The sequence below is a fragment of the Pseudophryne corroboree genome, chromosome 5 (assembly GCF_028390025.1).
Source record: "Pseudophryne corroboree isolate aPseCor3 chromosome 5, aPseCor3.hap2, whole genome shotgun sequence".
Lineage (NCBI taxonomy): Eukaryota > Metazoa > Chordata > Amphibia > Anura > Myobatrachidae > Pseudophryne > Pseudophryne corroboree.
In genome coordinates, this window is record NC_086448.1 from 301474693 (window position 1) to 301485827 (window position 11135).

The window sequence follows — 11135 nt, forward strand, 5'->3', positions numbered from 1 at the left end:
TCATATGCATGTATATATACTTATGTGTGTATCTGTGTTATTATACAATGCTGCACAATATTTATAATATTTCTAATTTTTAAGCTCATTATTTATCAATAGTATACAGATATACATATCTTTATATAGGGGTGTGGAAGTCATGTAAATATCATGAAGTGTAATCACTATTATTTTTTTCTATCTGAACTAATGAATATATGCTCTATTCATTATGGCCATACATAATTTTGTTCTCTAGTCGAACTGTTTGTTTATAAATGTTCTATTATCATAGAAACTATAGTTGATAGGAATGCACGTTGTCAATTTTAAATGATTTATTCCAACATATGAACATGCTAGATCACAGAAACCAGCACACTAAGAATACTTAATTCTGTATATTAAATATTTTTATACTTATTTTTATACTGTTGTACTGGCTTCTTTTCTTTTATAGACATCCTATCAATTTAGGGTCGGTTCTAGACCTTGTGACACCCAGGGTGATAGTTTCTATTGGCGCCCCCCCATGCCATGTAAAATAGGGTAGAATGTGCACAGCAAAAAATAGGGGCGTGATTTCATGGGGAAGGGGAGTGGCCACAGAATAGTACCAATTCACATTACACCACACAGTAGTGTCCGTCAGTCACATTTCACCACACAGTAGTATCTCTTATACACATTACGCCAGGAAGAGCCCCTTATACAACACAGAAAAAATAAATAAACAGGTTAAAAAAAACCTGATTCATGCCCTTTGCATTATTTGTAATTTTTTTCTCCTTATAGTAATGCCCCTTACACATTATGCCACACAGTAATACCCATTACAAATTATTCCACACACTGTAATGCCCATTACAACTTATTCCACACACCATGGTGTCCATTAAAAGTTATGCCACACACCGTAATGCCTATTTTTTAAAAGTTATGCCACACACCGTAATGCCTATTTCAACTTTTGCCAAACTGTAATGCCCATTACACATTATGCCACACACCGTAATGCCTAATTCAACTTATGGCACACACCGTAATGCCTATTACATATTATGCCACACACCATAATGCCTATTACACGTAATGCCACACACCATAATGCCCATTACATATTATGCCATACACTATAATGCCTATTACATACTATGCCACACACCATAGTGCCTATTACATGTTATGCCATACACCATAATGCCATTAAATGTTATGCCACACACCGTAATGCCCAATACATATTGGGACACACATTGTAATACCTATTACGTATTATGCAAAACATAGTAAGGCCTATTACACGTTATGACACACACTGTAATGGCCATTACATATTATGCCACACACCGTAATGCCCATTACATATTATGCCAAACAGAGGCCTCTGTGTGCACAGCAGAAGTGTAATACTTACCTTATTTCTGAACTTTATTATTTCTCCTTTTCAACCAACATACCTATTTTGCTTGAATCCGATACACTCTCTCATCCAGAATGGATTAAGATCATTATGGAACTCCAGGTCAACTACCCATAATCTACAGTCACACCACACTGGACATGCCCGATCTCATCTGATCTTGGAAGCCAAGCAGTGTTGGGCCGGGTCAGTATCAGAGAGGGAGAACCCCTCGGAATACCTGGTACTGTAGGAACATGGGGCAGTTTAATCATTCGACTCACATTGGAAAGCAGAAGTGTACTTTTCTTTCTTCTTGACCAGACTCCTCACTCTCTCATTGTCCAGTTGATGGCAACAGATGTGCAAAAGCAGAAGTGACTGGTCGACACTATTTCTTTTGATTCTTTTGGGACCTAATCCCTATATGAGACAATTCTAGATGAATAGATCTGTAATTCATGCCCACATCTTATCCGTATAATCTTTGGGTGCCTGGACTCACTCAGCCCACTCCTGCTCTCTTAAATTGTTAATATACTAATAATATTTGAAATTTGGCAAAGAGAACAGGTAAATAGAAATTTTCGCTCCTTAATATTTCCTTTCATATTCGCTCACTCTCCAATGTGTACATACTCTTAGGAATTTTATTCAATAGAGTAGTAGTGAGCAAACAATTTAATACGCTTTTTAACCACTCTGTTCGATGCCTCATCGTCCGATTATATGTTTATTCTGAATAATATTAAAAGTTAAGTTTTAATTTCATCTATATGCTTTCTGTATAATTATTGTTAAGTGTGCCCCAGATAGACCAAACAGTCTTCCTTTGCTTCTCTGCAAAACCCCACGAAATGTAGTTTCCTGAACTAGTTTCTGGGAGCACCACCAACCAGTCACAACTACATAAGTACCCTTTAATAGTTGTTTCATGTTGGTTAGTACAATATCATATATAGAGATGAGCAGGTTCGGTTCGTCAAGATACGAACCCCCCCGAACTTCACCTATTTTATACGGTTCCGAGGCAGCCTTGGATCTTCCCGTCTTGCTCGGTTAACCCGAGCGCACCCGAACGTCATCATCCCGCTGTCGGATTCTCGCGAGATTCATATTATTTATAAGGAGCTGCGCGTCGCTGCCATTTTCACTCGTGCATTGGAGATGATAGCGAGAGGACGTGGCTGCGTTCTCTCAGTTTCTGTGTTCAGTGTGCTGCAAATATCTGTGCTCAGTGTGCTGCAAATATCTGTGCTCAGTGTGCTGCAAATATGTGTGCTCAGTGTGCTGCAAATATCTACGTTCTCTGCCTGAAAAACGCTCCATATCTGTGCTGTATTGTAGTATACAGTAGGAGAACAGTGCAGAATTTTGCTGACCACCAGTATATATATAGCAGTACGGTACAGTAGTCCATTGCTCTACCTCTATGTCGTCAAGTATACTATCCATCCATACCTGTGCTGCATTGTAGTTGTGCGCAGTATTATAGTAGGAGAACAGTGCAGAATTTTGCTGACCTCCAGTATATATATAGCAGTACGGTACAGTAGTCCATTGCTCTACCTCTGTGTCATCAAGTATACTATCCATCCATACCTGTGCTGCATTGTAGTTGTGAGCAGTATTATAGTAGGAGGACAGTGCAGAATTTTGTTGACCATCAGTATATATATAGCAGTACGGTACAGTAGTCCATTGCTCTACCTATGTGTCGTCAAGTATATTATCCATATCTGTGCTGCATTGTAGTTGTGCGCAGTATTATAGTAGGAGGACAGTGCAGAATTTTGCTGACCACCAGTATATATATAGCAGTACGGTGCAGTAGTCCATTGCTCTACCTCTGTGTCATCAAGTATACTATCCATCCATACCTATGCTGCATTGTAGTTGTGCGCAGTATATAGTAGGAGGATAGTGCAGAATTTTGCTGACCACCAGTATATATATAGCAGCACGGTAAAGTAGTCCATTGCTCTACCTCTGTGTCGTCAAGTATACTATCCATCCATACCTGTGCTGCATTGTAGTTGTGCACAGTATTATAGTAGGAGGACAATGCAGAATTTTGCTGACCACCAGTATATATATATAGCAGTACGGTACAGTAGTCCATTGCTCTACCTATGTGTCGTCAAGTATACTATCCATATATGTGCTGCATTGTAGTTGTGCGCAGTATTATAGTAGGAGGACAGTGCAGAATTTTGCTGACCACCAGTATATATATAGCAGTATGGTACAGTAGTCAATTGCTCTACCTCTGTGTCATCAAGTATACTATCCATCCATACCTTTGCTGCATTGTAGTTGTGGGCAGTATTATAGTAGGAGGACAGTGCAGAATTTTGCTGACCACCAGTATATATATAGCAGTACAGTACAGTAGTCCATAGCTCTACCTCTGTGTCGTCAAGTATACTATCTATATCTGTGCTGCATTGTAGTTGTGCGCAGTATTATAGTAGGAGGACAGTGCAGAATTTTGCTGACCACCAGTATATATATAGCAGTACGGTACAGTAGTCCATTGCTCTACCTCTGTGTCGTCAAGTATACTATCCATCCATACCTGTGCTGCATTGTAGTTGTGCGCAGTATTATAGTAGGAGGACTATGCAGAATTTTGCTGACCACCAGTATATATATAGCAGTACAGTACAGTATTCCATTGCTCTACCTATGTGTCGTCAAGTATACTATCCATATATGTGCTGCATTGTAGTTGTGCGCAGTTTTATAGTAGGAGGACAGTGCAGAATTTTGCTGACCACCAGTATATATATAGCAGTACGGTACAGTAGTCCATAGCTCTACCTCTGTGTCATCAAGTATACTATCCATATCTGTGCTGCATTGTAGTTGTGCGCAGTATTATAGTAGGAGGACAGTGCAGAATTTTGCTGACCACCAGTATATATATATAGCAGTACGGTACAGTAGTCCATTGCTCTACTTCTGTGTGGTCAAGTATATTATCCATATCTGTGCTGCATTGTAGTTGTGCGCAGTATTATAGTAGGAGGACAGTGCAGATTTTGCTGACCACCAGTATAAATATAGCAGTACGGTAGAGTAGGCCATTGCTCTACCTCTGTGTCGTCAAGTATACTATCCATACATGTGCTGCATTGTAGTTGTGCGCAGTATATAGTAGGAGGACAGTGATGAATTTTGCTGACCGCCAGTATATATATAGCAGTACGGTACAGTAGTCCATTGCTCTACCTCTGTGTCATCAAGTATACTATCCATCCATACCTGTGCTGCATTGTAGTTGTGGGCAGTATTATAGTAGGAGGACAGTGCAGAATTTTGCTGACCACCAGTATTTATATAGCAGTACGGTACAGTAGTCCATTGCTCTACCTCTGTGTCGTCAAGTATACTATCCATATCTGTGCTTCATTGTAGTTGCGCGCAGTATTATAGTAGGAGGACAGTGCAGAATTTTGCTGACCACCAGTGTATATATAGCAGTACGGTACAGTAGTCCATTGCTCTACCTATGTGTCGTCAAGTATATTATCCATATCTGTGCTGCATTGTAGTTGCGCGCAGTATTATAGTAGGAGGACAGTGTAGAATTTTGCTGACCACCAGTATATATATAGCAGTATGGTACAGTAGGCCATTGCTCTACCTCTGTGTCGTCAAGTATACTATCCATCCATACCTGTGCTGCATTGTAGTTGTGCGCAGTATATAGTAGGAGGACAGTGCAGAATTTTGCTGACCACCAGTATATATATAGCAGTACGGTACAGTAGTCCATTGCTCTACCTCTGTGTCGTCAAGTATACTATCCATCCATACCTGTGCTGCATTGTAGTTGTGCGCAGTATTATAGTAGGAGGACTATGCAGAATTTTGCTGACCACCAGTATATATATAGCAGTACGGTACAGTATTCCATTGCTCTACCTATGTGTCGTCAAGTATACTATCCATATATGTGCTGCATTGTAGTTGTGCACAGTATTATAGTAGGAGGACAGTGCAGAATTTTGCTGACCACCAGTATATATATAGCAGTACGGTACAGTAGTCCATTGCTCTACCTCTGTGTCATCAAGTATACTATCCATCCACACCTTTGCTGCATTGTAGTTGTGGGCAGTATTATAGTAGGAGGACAGTGCAGAATTTTGCTGACCACCAGTATATATATAGCAGTACAGTACAGTAGTCCATAGCTCTACCTCTGTGTCGTCAAGTATACTATCTATATCTGTGCTGCATTGTAGTTGTGCGCAGTATTATAGTAGGAGGACAGTGCAGAATTTTGCTGACCACCAGTATATATATAGCAGTACGGTACAGTAGTCCATTGCTCTACCTCTGTGTCGTCAAGTATACTATCCATCCATACCTGTGCTGCATTGTAGTTGTGCGCAGTATTATAGTAGGAGGACTATGCAGAATTTTGCTGACCACCAGTATATATATATATATAGCAGTACGGTACAGTATTCCATTGCTCTACCTATGTGTCGTCAAGTATACTATCCATATATGTGCTGCATTGTAGTTGTGCGCAGTTTTATAGTAGGAGGACAGTGCAGAATTTTGCTGACCACCAGTATATATATAGCAGTACGGTACAGTAGTCCATAGCTCTACCTCTGTGTCATCAAGTATACTATCCATATCTGTGCTGCATTGTAGTTGTGCGCAGTATTATAGTAGGAGGACAGTGCAGAATTTTGCTGACCACCAGTATATATATATAGCAGTACGGTACAGTAGTCCATTGCTCTACTTCTGTGTGGTCAAGTATATTATCCATATCTGTGCTGCATTGTAGTTGTGCGCAGTATTATAGTAGGAGGACAGTGCAGATTTTGCTGACCACCAGTATAAATATAGCAGTACGGTAGAGTAGGCCATTGCTCTACCTCTGTGTCGTCAAGTATACTATCCATACATGTGCTGCATTGTAGTTGTGCGCAGTATATAGTAGGAGGACAGTGATGAATTTTGCTGACCGCCAGTATATATATAGCAGTACGGTACAGTAGTCCATTGCTCTACCTCTGTGTCATCAAGTATACTATCCATCCATACCTGTGCTGCATTGTAGTTGTGGGCAGTATTATAGTAGGAGGACAGTGCAGAATTTTGCTGACCACCAGTATTTATATAGCAGTACGGTACAGTAGTCCATTGCTCTACCTCTGTGTCGTCAAGTATACTATCCATATCTGTGCTTCATTGTAGTTGCGCGCAGTATTATAGTAGGAGGACAGTGCAGAATTTTGCTGACCACCAGTGTATATATAGCAGTACGGTACAGTAGTCCATTGCTCTACCTATGTGTCGTCAAGTATATTATCCATATCTGTGCTGCATTGTAGTTGCGCGCAGTATTATAGTAGGAGGACAGTGTAGAATTTTGCTGACCACCAGTATATATATAGCAGTATGGTACAGTAGGCCATTGCTCTACCTCTGTGTCGTCAAGTATACTATCCATCCATACCTGTGCTGCATTGTAGTTGTGCGCAGTATATAGTAGGAGGACAGTGCAGAATTTTGCTGACCACCAGTATATATATAGCAGTACGGTACAGTAGTCCATTGCTCTACCTCTGTGTCGTCAAGTATACTATCCATCCATACCTGTGCTGCATTGTAGTTGTGCGCAGTATTATAGTAGGAGGACTATGCAGAATTTTGCTGACCACCAGTATATATATAGCAGTACGGTACAGTATTCCATTGCTCTACCTATGTGTCGTCAAGTATACTATCCATATATGTGCTGCATTGTAGTTGTGCACAGTATTATAGTAGGAGGACAGTGCAGAATTTTGCTGACCACCAGTATATATATAGCAGTACGGTACAGTAGTCCATTGCTCTACCTCTGTGTCATCAAGTATACTATCCATCCACACCTTTGCTGCATTGTAGTTGTGGGCAGTATTATAGTAGGAGGACAGTGCAGAATTTTGCTGACCACCAGTATTTATATAGCAGTATGGTACAGTAGTCCATTGCTCTACCTCTGTGTCGTCAAGTATACTATCCATATCTGTGCTGCATTATAGTTGTGCGCAGTATTATAGTAGGAGAAAAGTGCAGAATTTTGCTGACCACCAGTATATATACAGCAGTACGGTACAGTAGTCCATTGCTCTACCTCTGTGTCGTCAAGTATACTATCCATATCTGTGCTGCATTGTAGTTGTGCACAGTGTTATAGTAGGAGGACAGTGCAGAATTTTGCAGACCACCAGTATATATATATAGCAGTACGGTACAGTAGTCCATTGCTCTACCTATGTGTCGACAAGTATATTATCCATATCTGTGCTGCATTGTAGTTGTGCGCAGTATTATAGCAGGAGGACAGTGCAGAATTTTGCTGACCACCAGTATATATATAGCAGTATGGTACAGTAGACCATTGCTCTACCTCTGTGTCGTCAAGTATACTATCCATCCATACCTGTGCTGCATTGTAGTTGTGCGCAATATATAGTAGGAGGACAGTGCAGAATTTTGCTGACCACCAGTATATATATACAGGGCCGGTTCTTGGGATTGTGGCGCCCCGGGCGAAGTATAGGGGCGTGGCTTCAAATGGGGGCGTGGTCAGTTACGCCCCCATTTATGCCCCTGTAGCGACGCTGAAAGATAAAATAAAATTAAAAAAAAGTATACTTACCATCCCCGTTCCTGATCCAGACTGCTGCAGACCTCCTCCGCCGGCGCCGCTCTTCTTCTCTCCTTTCCTCGATCTATGGGAGAGACGTTATTATGTCTCTCCCATAGAACAGCATAGACACTAGAGGTCAATTATGACCCCTAGTGTCTGTGCCACTATGCTGTGCGGTGCGCGATGACGTCATCGCGCACCGCACAGCAAAGGTCCTCTACATGAAGGGAAACTAGACAGTAGCGTCTAGTTTCCCTTCATGGAGAGGACCTTTGCTGTACAGTGCGCGATGACGTCATCGCGCACCGCACAACTAAGGTCCTCTCAATGAAGGGAAACTAGACACTACGCGTCTGGTTCCCTTCAAAGCGGGGGGCACAGCGGGACACTGCGGGGGGCACAGTGGCGGTTCTTGCCCTGGTGCGGCGCCCTCCGGATGGCGCCGGCGCCCTCCGGAAGGCGGCGCCCCGGGCAAAAGTACCGCTTGCCCGTGGCAAGAACCGCCACTGTATATATAGCAGTACGGTACAGTAGTCCATTGCTCTATCTCTGTGTCGTCAAGTATACTATCCATCCATACCTGTGCTGCATTGTAGTTGTGCGCAGTATTATAGTAGGAGGAAAATGCAGAATTTTGCTGACCACCAGTATATATATATATAGCAGTACGGTACAGTAGTCCATTGCTCTACCTATGTGTCGTCAAGTATACTATCCATATATGTGCTGCATTGTAGTTGTGCGCAGTATTATAGTAGGAGGACAGTGCAGAATTTTGCTGACCACCAGTATATATATAGCAGTACGGTACAGTAGTCAATTGCTCTACCTCTGTGTCATCAAGTATACTATTCATCCATACCTTTGCTGCATTGTAGTTGTGGGCAGTATTATAGTAGGAGGACAGTGCAGAATTTTGCTGACCACCAGTATATATATATAGCAGTACAGTACAGTAGTCCATAGCTCTACCTCTGTGTCGTCAAGTATACTATCTATATCTGTGCTGCATTGTAGTTGTGCGCAGTATTATAGTAGGAGGACAGTGCAGAATTTTGCTGACCACCAGTATATATATAGCAGTACGGTACAGTAGTCCATTGCTCTACCTCTGTGTCGTCAAGTATACTATCCATCCATACCTGTGCTGCATTGTAATTGTGCGCAGTATTATAGTAGGAGGACTATGCAGAATTTTGCTGACCACCAGTATATATATATATATAGCAGTACGGTACAGTATTCCATTGCTCTACCTATGTGTCGTCAAGTATACATTCCATATATGTGCTGCATTGTAGTTGTGCACAGTTTTATAGTAGGAGGACAGTGCAGAATTTTGCTGACCACCAGTATATATATAGCAGTACGGTACAGTAGTCCATAGCTCTACCTCTGTGTCATCAAGTATACTATCCATATCTGTGCTGCATTGTAGTTGTGCGCAGTATTATAGTAGGAGGACAGTGCAGAATTTTGCTGACCACCAGTATAAATATAGCAGTACGGTAGAGTAGGCCATTGCTCTACCTCTGTGTCGTCAAGTATACTATCCATACCTGTGCTGCATTGTAGTTGTGCGCAGTATATAGTAGGAGGACAGTGATGAATTTTGCTGACCGCCAGTATATATATAGCAGTACGGTACAGTAGTCCATTGCTCTACCTCTGTGTCATCAAGTATACTATCCATCCATACCTGTGCTGCATTGTAGTTGTGGGCAGTATTATAGTAGGAGGACAGTGCAGAATTTTGCTGACCACCAGTATTTATATAGCAGTACGGTACAGTAGTCCATTGCTCTACCTCTGTGTCGTCAAGTATACTATCCATATCTGTGCTTCATTGTAGTTGCGCGCAGTATTATAGTAGGAGGACAGTGCAGAATTTTGCTGACCACCAGTGTATATATAGCAGTACGGTACAGTAGTCCATTGCTCTACCTATGTGTCGTCAAGTATATTATCCATATCTGTGCTGCATTGTAGTTGCACGCAGTATTATAGTAGGAGGACAGTGTAGAATTTTGCTGACCACCAGTATATATATAGCAGTACGGTACAGTAGGCCATTGCTCTACCTCTGTGTCGTCAAGTATACTATCCATCCATACCTGTGCTGCATTGTAGTTGTGCGCAGTATATAGTAGGAGGACAGTGCAGAATTTTGCTGACCACCAGTATATATATAGCAGTACGGTACAGTAGTCCATTGCTCTACCTCTGTGTCGTCAAGTATACTATCCATCCATACCTGTGCTGCATTGTAGTTGTGCGCAGTATTATAGTAGGAGGACTATGCAGAATTTTGCTGACCACCAGTATATATATAGCAGTACGGTACAGTATTCCATTGCTCTACCTATGTGTCGTCAAGTATACTATCCATATATGTGCTGCATTGTAGTTGTGCACAGTATTATAGTAGGAGGACAGTGCAGAATTTTGCTGACCACCAGTATATATATAGCAGTACGGTACAGTAGTCCATTGCTCTACCTCTGTGTCATCAAGTATACTATCCATCCACACCTTTGCTGCATTGTAGTTGTGGGCAGTATTATAGTAGGAGGACAGTGCAGAATTTTGCTGACCACCAGTATTTATATAGCAGTATGGTACAGTAGTCCATTGCTCTACCTCTGTGTCGTCAAGTATACTATCCATATCTGTGCTGCATTATAGTTGTGCGCAGTATTATAGTAGGAGAAAAGTGCAGAATTTTGCTGACCACCAGTATATATATAGCAGTACGGTACGGTAGTCCATTGCTCTACCTCTGTGTCGTCAAGTATACTATCCATATCTGTGCTGCATTGTAGTTGTGCACAGTGTTATAGTAGGAGGACAGTGCAGAATTTTGCAGACCACCAGTATATATATAGCAGTACGGTACAGTAGTCCATTGCTCTACCTATGTGTCGTCAAGTATATTATCCATATCTGTGCTGCATTGTAGTTGTGCGCAGTATTATAGCAGGAGGACAGTGCAGAATTTTGCTGACCACCAGTATATATATAGCAGTATGGTACAGTAGACCATTGCTCTACCTCTGTGTCGTCAAGTATACTATCCATCCA

General features: G+C 41.6%; 1 pseudogene; it reads left to right on the forward strand.

Moving 5' to 3' along the window:
* Nucleotides 1-1521: 1521 nt before the first annotated feature.
* On the forward strand, nt 1522-1640 carry LOC134930035 (5S ribosomal RNA; annotated as a pseudogene).
* Nucleotides 1641-11135: the final 9495 nt, after the last annotated feature.